The following is a 12,074-nucleotide window of genomic DNA, read 5'->3' as shown; positions in this document are numbered from 1 at the left end:
CTTTTCTTTCCCTCTCTGTGTGAAGATTAGGTAATCTTTGAAATTACAAACAAAATTAAAAGCCTAGTCATTCTAAATACTTTATACTTTGCATGCTTATTTTCCTTTCCTAATACCATTGCCAACTCTCACCACTGTGAAGAATCTCCACTACATAAAACTTCAGTTTTGATTTTTTCCCTTAGTAAAATGGCCTTTACAGTATTTTGGTTATGCATTCTTATGACTGGAGATTTATTTGAACATTTCAGATGTGAAACCTCCTTGTAACTCTTGGGAATGTATTCCATTTGGTTGCAAATCCTGAGAAAACATGTATTTCTTCATAGTTTCAATAAATTGAGTCTATGACTGTAGGCATGAATGGACCAGAAAAGGGAAAAAATATAGCTCTAACAGCAGGGCAAAACATATCCTCCAGAAAAAAAGTCACTTTCCTTGTGCATTTTCTTAAATTATTTTTGAAGCAGTTTTCTAGTGAACTAGTACAACACATTACCTTCTATTTCCTAATGGCTTCTCACTGAAATGGATAAATCAAAGTCTGGTGGAATCTATCTAAGCAATGTATTATTTGACAGATATATAATTTTTTGAAAGGCTTTCAATTCATAACAGTATTGTACCTTTGATATGCTGTATGTTTTTCATGGCTATCCTACCACTTGTGCTATGGTCCTCATTGATGGGTGATCTGAGGAACGGAAATTGATTGATTTGGCTTGCCACATGGCAACCAAAGCAAGTGAAGGGCATGGCCCAGATAGGTAGGCTGTTCATCCTTTGTACTCCCACCAAGTGTACTTATAAGTGTTCTCTTTCTTTCCTTTTTCCCTCCCAAGTTCAAATTTTTCACTTCCTACTTGACTCTACAGTTACTCATCTTTATGTGGAAATCTCTGTGGTTGCTTTGTTGCTAGACCAGTTTACATTTTAATAATTGCTTATGCAGAATTATACAAGCTGGGAAGGCAAAGAATCAAGAACAAAACCAACATTCCACAACAGGGTGAGTTTCCCTCTGTAGAAATAACAATGGTAATTAAAAAGGAGTTTTGCAATTATAAAATTGCTTTAGCTATAAAAAGGAAATAAATGAAAATACTCTTGGTGTCGCTAACATCCTTGCATGAAGAAACAACTACAAGTTAAATCCTAAAAGCATCATTTACAGGAGAAAGAGATAAGCCAACAAGCTCTAAAAGCAGTTAGATTAACATACATTAGCTAGCCTTCCCTCCATATACATATCAATACATGTATTATAAACCCTGTCAGAATTTCCTTTTTGTGGTTAGAATTGATATGCCAATTAAAAACCCCATCACCTTTATATACATACTTTCTGCATTTTGTTTTTATGCATTCAGTTACACAACCCTCTTTAACCTATTAATATACTATTATCTTTTTTACATATGAAGTTGTTCAAGACATAGAATGTCTTTTTAGAAAACTCATGCTTCTTTCCATCAAAACATGATGTGGCTGCCAATATATTCCCCTTACTGAGGATGTCATTAAAGAAGAACAAGAGTGTTTTGACTGACAATCTACTACGCATTAAAAACATGTGGATCATAATGCAGTCAATAGCAGCTAGCTCATTCAGGGCTAGGTCCCAAAATCATGGTCATAACTTGTACAGCAACCTTTGACTACTGGCACATTCCAATCTGTTAAAGCTAACCCTCTCTCACAACCTTATGGTCAGGCATGTTGGGGTGCAGAAAACTGTGCAGAATGTCTTGTTTCCAGTTTAAGTTCATATATTTAGATGCTTGCTTCCAAAATCAAGACCTAAGCTGCCCAAAGAATTTCTCCACAAACATCCCATTCCTTAACGTATTATAGGCAATGGGGTTTGGATTTATGCTTTTTTTTCTCTTTTCCCCTTCAGCCTACATGAGCTACCTGACCTCAAATAACATCTTCCAACAAAAAAAAAAAGGAAGTCACCTACTTTTTCGTGCCAATCCACATCCCACATTCCACTGCGTTTTTAGTTTCTAACTCCTAAAAGCTCTGATTAAACATGTCTTCCTACTTGTTCATAGAATGGCTATTTTGTGTGGAGTACCAACAGCTCAGAAATGAAACCTTAAACACAAAGCAACACAGAGTGATTTATTCAACAACACAGGAGCAGTTTCCAGCATATGATGAACTGAAAAGTTACATGCAGAGTTATGAACTCCAGAAACTAAACATCTTCCTGATTTTAATCTCTTTTTTTGTCTATTTTTATCTAAAAGCAGAAACACTGTTTATCTCTCTATGAGGATACAGACATTATTAAATGCAATAATACACATACTTTATCCGCTTGTGTTTCTGCAAGCGAATTGGAGGCTGAACTTTTTACCTGGCTTGTGCCTACTGGTCATACTCTGAAACATGTTCTAGCAGTTCATTTTCTTGCATCTGTATGTCGAATACTGTTCTGTCTAGCATGATAAAAAAATTGTTCAGAGCTACATTTGGGTTTTTAGGCCTCTTTAGTGTATGGAGTACATATGTTGGAAGGGCCATAAAAGGAGAATACACTGAAATTCACAGTTTCTCAGAGAGAAACTTTGTAAAGTTTGAGAGTTGTTTCTCAATCAGTAATTCAGTGATGAAAGAGAAAAGCAGAAAGATAGAATCCAGAGTGTCCAGAAAGGACAGGCACTTTGGATTAAGAATGGTATCGTTTAAATCTCTACATGCCTGAGAATGTGTGCAAAGATACTGGATGTGCACTATTGTATTCAGCAGTTAGCAATCTAAAGGAGATTTTGCACTGATGAAGCATGCTTTTAACAAGTACATTTAGCACCACTCTCACTGGAAAACTACAGGTAGCTAGAAGTTTCTGAGAGAAAATTGCAGCTGGTATCCTCAAATCTTGACTTTCATCAATTGCAAAAAATGTTAGGCTGCCAGTGTGAGGCTGTACAGTGCTTTGTCTACCTGTTGAGGAAAAGACTGAAAGCAAAGATTCCGTGTTTGTTTAAATGAGCAGTGGAGATAGTCTTGTATTAAATCCACTCCTAGACTGAGCCAGCTAGACATGCACAGCTGTGGTATAGAGACACTGCCAGTTAGTGCTGTGCCGGATTTAATAAGCATAGCTGCAAGACTGTATATTTTACTTCAGACCTGTTGCCAAGACATAAGATAGTATGTACTCCTAGATACAGACACTCAAATTACATTCCAGTTTATGCCTTGTTTATGCCTTGGCTTGATGTTTTCAGATAGGTTCCTTTGGTCAAAATTTTCTAAATGGCCTTCAAGTTTGGATGCCTTCACCATTACAGGAAACCAGGCTTATTCTTAGGAAGGAAATCGTTTACATTTGGCCAGAACATCCAAGGCTCTTCTGCAGGGGCAAAAATTTTGCACTGGCAGTTTTTGAAAATCTTGTCAAGACCTTCCTTCATGCCTCTATGTTCCAACCCTGCAATTGAATAATATAACTCTACAAATATTTAAAGAATATTCTTGAGTACTTCTGTAATAAATGCTCTAATACTTACAGTAACTTCCAAGACTTTCTGGCTTGCTCTGTGCAGTTATCTCAGATTCTTGGTCTCCACTTACTTTAGCAAAGTTGGCTAAAACCATGTTGAAATGCAAACTGCTCTACCTTATAAACAGTCTTGTGTACAAAAAACTAAGTTAAAATTCATCACAGTGAAGATCAACTCCTGTATATATGAACAAGAAATTAAATACAATGCAAAAATAACTGGCAAAACAACAAAAAACATTGACAGGACTAGAGGCCTGTATTAAACCACAGGCAACATAAAAATTAATGATGACACTGTTGCAAAACTAAAATTCAAGAAAAGAAAGAGGAGACCACTGTCATGCCAGTACACATGACCAGAAATATTCTACATACAAGACAGTAAATTATTTTTTCCCCTAAGTCTTATTAAAGCTTTAGATGGAGAATTGCATTGCATAAGAGTTTTCACTACCATGCTTTTCAAAAAAGCAAAAGAAAAGCTGGAAAAAGTCCAAAGTGGAAATGAAGAGGTTCAGAAAATATGAACTATGAAGAGAGATTGGAGAAATTGGCTTTGTTTATTCCAGAAAGCTGAGGAAAGACATGATAGGAGGCTTTCGTGCATACAAAATTGCTTGTGAGGGGACAGCAACCAATCTTTCTCTACGTCTACTGAAGGAAGGACAAGAAGAAATCATAGTCATTTCCAATACAGAAAACTGTACTGTGAAAGCAGTTCTACAAGAAGAGAGCTGTAAGTAAGCTGCATGGGGAAGCTGTGGAAATAAACTGAACAAAAGGTTCACAAAAAAAGGTTGAGCAATTGGAAATGGTTTGCTGTACTTAAGCCTGGTTTACTGTAAAAGACTAGATTAAACAGACAATCATTTGAGATCTCAATCCTTCTTTTCTATTATTTTTCCTCATATTGCTGCTATTATTCTAGATTACTGTCTACAACAAAGAATTTGTACAAAACCAAGTAGTAGTTTGGGTTCCTCTGTACTTGCACGCCACATTGCATATCTTCTCGGCTCATCTAACTCTCTCTGCTCTGAGCTACCACTTGACAGCCCCAGTTCCTTCTCATACTGACAGCCTTATCTATATGCTCTGTGCCCTCAGTTCTGTGCTTACTTCATCTGCGTATTGTCTGAGGATAAAGAAGCAAACACAGGAGTTGGTTAAGAGTGCTTGAAAATAAAAAGCATAGATGAAGTGGCTTCCTCGTCATCCACCACTTGCCTGGTTCATACAAGCAATTGAAATACCTTTACCTCTAGTTCCAACCTCCCTGCCATGGACAGGGACACCTTTCACCAGACCATATTGCTCAGAGCCCCATCCAACCAGGCCTTAACACTTCAAGGGATGGAGTCTGAGAAAGCTGGTCCAGTGCCTCACCACCCTCACAGTACAGAATTTCATCCTAACATCTTATCTAAACCTACCCTCTCTCAGTTGGAAGCCATCACTCTTTGTTCTATCACCACAAACCCTTGTTAAACATCCCTATCTCTCTTAAAGTACTGGCAGGTGTTACAAGGTCTGCTTGGAGCCTTCTCTTCTTCGGGATGAACATCACAGCTCTCAGCCAGTTTACATAGGAGAGGTGCTTCAGCCCTCGGATCATCTTCACGGACCTCCTCTGGGCTTGCTCCAGGAGGTCCACAAACTACTTATGTTGGAAGTCCCAGAGCTGGATGCAGTACTTTGGTGGGGTCTCACAAGGGCAGAACAGAGAGGCAGAATCCCCTCCCTTAACCTGCTGACCACGTGTCTTTTGATGAAGCCCAGGACATGACTGGGTCTCTGGGTTGCAAGAGCACACTGCTGGGTCATGCTGAGCTTCTCCACAATCAACACCCCCAAGTCCTTCTCCTCAGGGCTGCTTTCAATCCATTCTCCAATTCAATCCAATCATTGCCCAACCTGTATTCATGTTTGGGATTGCCTCAAAACCAGTGCAGGACCTTGCACTTGGCCTTGTTGAACTTCATGAGGGTTGCATAGGCCAACCTCCCAAGTTTGTCAAGATTCCTCTGAGCCGAGCATCCAATTTGGGTTGTCTTTATTCAGCTGCCAATTTTCATGGGACCTGTTAGAACTTCCTTTAAAATGCTGCTCCTCTGCTGAATTTGTGTTTGACTGTGCTTGAAAACAGTTTTAAAGTTATCAGGGGGGTAGGAAGAGAGCAATTTGTTACACAGACATATCCAAACACACACACAGCATGACCACCGATGTCTCATCTCCTTACAAAATTTGGCTAAAATAAAAATCTACCCCTACTAACTCCACTGAAATCATAGACAAAGTAATTTTGATGTATACATTTTCAGTTTCTAGGAACTATTTTCACTGTCATGTTTGTTAGATTGAAGTGCTTGCTAACAAAGCACGGCTACTAAAAGAATATGCTAGCTGTAACTTCAAGGCCCATGTGTCCCAGAGTAATTTCCTAGAGAGCTTCCTAATATTGAGTGAAAGTATCCCTAGGCAGACCTGTTGCAGAGCACTGCTTGTGCTTTCGTTCTATTTTGCAGGCCAAGTCTGGAGCCTCAAAAGGGCCACAAGAATTATTCCTCACTAAGGATCAAACTATTTGATGTCTCTAAGGTTACTGGAGTTGTGAGACTGTCCTATTTCAAATATTATAAGAGGTTTTATTTCAGAGAATGAAGAGGTGGTGGGATAGTGGAAAACATTAGGTTTATTTTTTTCAGGGGAGAGAGGGAGGTATGTGCTACATGTCAGACTTTTTTAGCTCCTGCATGACTCTCTCCAGAACTGCTTACTCTACTGCATGTGCTGTGCAGCTCAGCAATGCTACGGCATGACTCTCTCCAGAACTGCTTACTCTACTGCTTACTCTACTGTGCAGCTCAGCAATGCTACAGTATCAAGCAAACTGCTAAGACAACTTTCTCAAAATTTCCTCCCATTCCCAACAATCGAAGTAACTAAAGTGACATAATTTGGGAGAAAACTGTAATTAATAAAGATATAATGCTATATGTGATTTGAATTTAGAAAGCATGAGTCACAGCAGGCTGCACTTCCGTCACGGATTAATCCAGCAGGCACCTTAACACCACACAGCCACTCACTCCCCTCACCAGGGGGATGGGGTAGAGAATCAGAAAAAAAGTAAAATCTGTGGGTTAAGATAAAGATTAAAAGGACAGAAAAAGAAAGGAAAAATAATAACAGGAACACTGCAATTTGTTATTATTGTTACAAGAATTAAAATATACAAGTGATGCCCAATGTAATTGCTCACCCTCACCAACCAATGCCCAGCCAGTTCCCGAGCAGTGGGCCACCTCCCCAGTTTTATTGTATGGAATGATGCCACATAGTATAGAATATTCCTCTGGCCAGTTTGTGTCAGCTGTCCTGGCTGTGTCCCTTTCCAGCTCCTTGTGCCCCCCCCCCAGACTACTCACTGGTGCAGAGGGGTGACAAGCTGAAAAGTCCTTGGCTCAGTATAAACACTACCTAGCAACAACTAAAACAGCAGTGTGTTATCAACATTATTCTCATCCTAATTCCAAAACACAGCACTGTACCAGCTAATAGGAAGAAAATTAACTGTATCCCAGATAAAATCAGGATAACTTCTAATAAAGCCGTGTAAGAACCTGATCATGAAGAATTTTTTTCATGTCGCTAGTCCTTATTTGTGTAAGCAGGTCAACAGGGCTAATGATGTATCTAAAATCTACAGGAATGGGAAAGGCTTTGCAGTATTCAACACTATTAGGACCTCTGGGATAAAGAAAAGCCTAGACATAATATATACCCATATTTTCTACGCACTTTTCACCTCATGTATATACATTATGTGGCTTGCAGTTCCATTAAGTAGCAGACTGCTTGGGAGTTTCAGCTGGGGTGTGTCAAGGATTCTTAGTCATAAATTTCATAGATCATTTTATTTGCTCAAAATAATCTCTTGGCAAGACATCTTACTTCCCTGCCCCCAAGGCATTGTTTGTAATAAAAGCCTGAAAATAACTATACCAGGCAATTTTGTTATTCAGTCTCCTTCTTCAACACAAAATGGAATCTCTTCCAGTCTGTGTTCTTCCTAAAGTGGTTATTGTTACTCTGTATGTCCACGTTGTGCAATCGCCACTGCATCAAACTGCTGCAGAAACTTGTGCAGAATATGGGAATGACTTAATGCCAGTATTCTTTATTTTACAGCTCAACAGCGAAGTTCATCCTTTGTCTAATCTTGTTAAATCTAGACCAAGTTCATAAGACAGATAGACTGTAATACAGATAGATTGCACTAACAGTTTTTGTGCAAGTGGAAAAAAAGCAGAGAGCTACACATATTGTGATAACACAGAGAGGACATTGGAAATTACAAACCAGGCTTTTTATTTCATATTTCTGTCCCTTCTAGACACTCCATTTTAAGCAACTGGCCTTTAAGAAACTCCAGGCACATCACTTCCTAGCACAAAGTTAATCTTCCCTCTCATGAGCACATTACTGTTTATTCATCAATTCTCTCAGTTATTTTAAACACATATCTTTCAAGTTGTGTAATGACAGAACAGCCCTTTTTTAATATACAAGTTATTCATTTTTTCTACCACATGACTGCCAGCAACACCCAGCAATGTATTGCACAGATCTTTCAATGCCTTTTTTCCTGATGATTGGAAGATATTATGCAATATTAAGTAATTAATAGCATTTTTAAGAGTGTTCTATCAGATCTGTGAATAATTGATTGCTCCTACCTAATTAAAAGAAGAAAAGAACAGGGTAAAGATTTGTATATGATATGGTATTTTGCTCAAGCGTGGTTTCATGTCGTGGCAATATGTTCTGTCTTGTGCATAATCAATCCTACCTGCAATATGAAGTTAATGGAGATGAAAGATGCTCTGATAGGTGAACAAAAAGTTAAATCTCTTTTTCACTTCATCTGCGATTATGTTGTGAGGAATATAAGCTCTGCAGCTGCTTGTTTACAACTCACAAAAACACACTGGGACACAGATTGCTAACGGATGTAAATGAACAGCTTTCTTTCACTTCACAGGATCAAAGGTCCCAGTATATAAATGTACAAACATGTACTTATGGTCACCTCTGCTGAATAAAACATCTGAAAATGCATGTCCACAAGTATGTCCACAAGAATTCTAATGAAAACCAAGGAAACTCTACCATGTGCTTGAATTTGAATACATGCTCTAATGATTCACTGACTAGAAATACTTCACTGAGGCAGAGACTAGATGCCTATATCTAAGGTTACTTTTGATCTGCTACTGACAAAGGAAGTACATGAAAAAGCCTTTTGATAGAGAATACTAGGGTTTTCCTCTTTATTCCTTCACAGACAAAGGAAACCAACTAGAAGTCTGAAGTACAAGTTAACATTTTACTTTCAGGAATAGAGTTGGGGGGTATTTTTTGCTTCATGATGCAAATTCTAAATATTTCTTTAAAAGAAATGCTTTTCCCTTCTAGGGGAGAAAACGGCTTAAAAATTATTGCATGGCTTCACTTTTCCTGGTGAGAAAAATGCTACTGGTATTACAGTGGTACAAAACTATATGCAACTCTGTAAGAAAATTCTATCACTCAGTTAATCCCTTTAAAGAATATTCTTCTCATTAAACTGTAGTACATTTTGCAAACCCCAAAATCTGACTCCTAATAAACAAATGTGCTGCACACCCATTACAATTTAGAAGAAATTAAAACATTTCTGGTTTTTAAGGGGTAAGGGCTCAGCTCAATGAGTTAGCGATCCGTTAATCAGACACTGCAACTTCCCACACTTTTTTTGGTATGGAAGAAGGTCTAATTTTGATGGAAGAACTTCGAAGACAAAAAATATCCAATCTGATTTGTGCATGCAGAGAGATTACAGCTGTGATTAGCACACAGAATAAGCCTGCAAGAAAAGAACACCGATAAACAAGGCATTCTTGTCAAGAACATATGCACCAACATATTTTTTTACTCCAAATTATGTAGAATGACTCTTTCATACACATGACACAGATTTGCCAAACAGCAACGTCCTGGATTCCACCCCAGAGGGGAAGGGTTATGCCCTGCATTGAAATCTGCACTCCTCCAACCTCCCCTGGAAGCCAACCATTAGCTTCCTTACTGTTAGGACAATAAACACTGAGAGATGACCTGCCACAGAAAGTCATAAATGGTGAGATCCTTCTCATCTGACTTTAGCCACTGTTCCACTGTCCTAGTTTCAGCCAGGACAGGGTTAATTTTTTTACAGTAACCGGGAAGGGGGTATGGGCAGGCCCTAATGTTATTCAATACGATCTCATTTCACTTTCCAGGGACCAGATTCCCATCAGATGGAGAAAGCGTAGTGGGCAAAACACTCCAGTATTGCTTTAAGTTCCCTCTGTCATGGGCAGGTGCACCTTCCACTAGACCAAGTTGCTCAGAGCCCCATCCAGCCTGGCCTTCCAGAGATGGAAAATAGAATTTCATCCTAGTAGCTAATCTAAATCTCCTCTCAGTGGGAAGGCATTACTTGTTTTCCCACCCCTACAGGTCCTTGTAAAAAGTTCCTCTCCAGCTCTCTTGTAGGCTCCCTTCAGGTAGTGGAAGGCTGCAATAAAGTCAACCCACAGCCTTCTACAGGCTGAACAATCCCAATTCTTTAAGCCTTTCCTTGTAGGAGAGGTGCTCCATCCCTTTAATCTTTGTGGTCCTCCTCTGGGCTCACTCCAAAAGGTCCATGTCCTCCCTGTGCTGGGACCCCAGAGCTGGATGCAGCACTGCAGGTGGGGTCTCACCAGAGCAGAGCAGAGGGGCAGAATCCCCTACCTCTCCCTGCTGCCCACGCTGCTCTGGATGCAGCCCAGGACACCATTGGCTCTCTGGGCTGGGAGTGCACACGGCTGGGTCGTGTCCAGCTTCTCACCCAGCAGCACCCCCAAGTCCTTCTGGGCAGGGCTGCTCTCGATGTGTTCATCCCCAGCCTGTGTTGATGCTGGGGGCTGGCCGACCTGGGTGCAGCACAAGCACCTTGCACTTGGCCTTGTTAAATCTCATGAGATTTCCAGGGACTTGTTCCCGAACTTGTCCAGATCTCTGCTGGATGGTATTCCATCCTTCAGACGTGTCAACTCCACCACTCAGCTTGGTGTCATCTGCCAACTTGCTGATCCCTTTATCTACGTAATTGAGAAAGACATTAAATAGAACTGGCCCCAGTACAGACCCCTGAGGGACTGATGTCCATCAGGACTCTGAGCCCTTAACCACTATCCACTGGATGTGACTGTCCAACCAATTCCTTACCCAGCAAACAGTGAACAGATAAGCTGCTCTTTCTTGTAGTTTACCATTATACTTACAGAAGCAAAATACTCTGTGATACGACATGATATATGATACCACATTCATTGTACTCTTCAGCTTTCTGCTGAGAATACTGACTGTGAGAAGGGAGAAAAATTATCTCAACTAGCAGAAAATGTTAAACCTGTGCAGGTTAGAGCAGTCCATATACCTTGCTTGCTCTCTCTCTTGCTGATCTTGTCGGGTTTTTTTTAATGACAGGGCTCTCATCATTACCATCATTTCTCTTCTCTCTCAGTTTTTTTATCTTGAGATGCTTGAGGTTTCTCTTCTACGAATCACTGCACAGTAAAGAGGCCTACTTCAGATGGTATACTCCATCTTCTAAGTTAAAAGGGCAGACAATAATTTTGGCTTTGCCCTAATATACACAATTCTGCAGCTATCTCATTCTTTGGGTCAAGAATTTCCCAGAGCATTTCCTGGGATAATCTGTAGTGCAGTAATTTTTCCTCATACATTAGCCAGTCAGATTGTCTGATGCATTTTACACAGTTCAGAGTCCAACTCAGTCACTGCTCACTCCAATTTTCCCTCACCACACACGCAATCGCCTGACTAGGTCCTTCTCGTTCACTGACACTCTACTTTCCACAGGAGCACATGCCAAGCATACAAAGGCCGGGGAATGCAGAGGAATTAACCATTTTTGGAATTCGATTACTTCAAAGCCATTTCACACGCTCAAGTCACTTTTAGTCATTCAGAATATGACAAGATGTAGGCAACCTACCTTTTAACCTTTAGAAGATTTCCTATTACCTGGAATTCATATTATGTGGGAAATTATTAGCTGAAGTAGTGCTAGTCATTTTGTTCATTGAACAAAGCTGCTATGGGAGATTCTCAGCTGCAGTACAGCTACAATCATTTCATTCCTAAGGCCAGGTTGTTTGAGGGTCATCCCCACACACCTTTCTCCAGTGACAAGGAGAGGTGGAGTGGAAAGGAGGAGACGGCAGGTCCTCTCTCCTCTCTTCCCCCACGGGGCCCGGCTCTTCCAAGGCCAGGCAGGAAGAGCTAACGAGAATTCACGTTATTCCCCTTAAGTGAACCCAGTGTCCTGTGTGCTGTTTATTGGAACCAGTGGGCAGGCAGAGAAGGTCTCATTAAGTGAATTGGGTTAATTAAGCGCTTCAGGACACACTGAGGCACTGGCGTCTGGGCGCACCTCTCCTCCAGAGCCCCGCCAGCTGCC

The sequence above is a fragment of the Corvus brachyrhynchos genome, unplaced genomic scaffold (genome assembly GCF_000691975.1).
Source record: "Corvus brachyrhynchos isolate BGI_N302 unplaced genomic scaffold, ASM69197v1 scaffold115, whole genome shotgun sequence".
In the NCBI taxonomy this organism is placed as follows: Eukaryota; Metazoa; Chordata; class Aves; order Passeriformes; family Corvidae; genus Corvus; species Corvus brachyrhynchos.
This window is presented reverse-complemented; position numbering follows the sequence as displayed.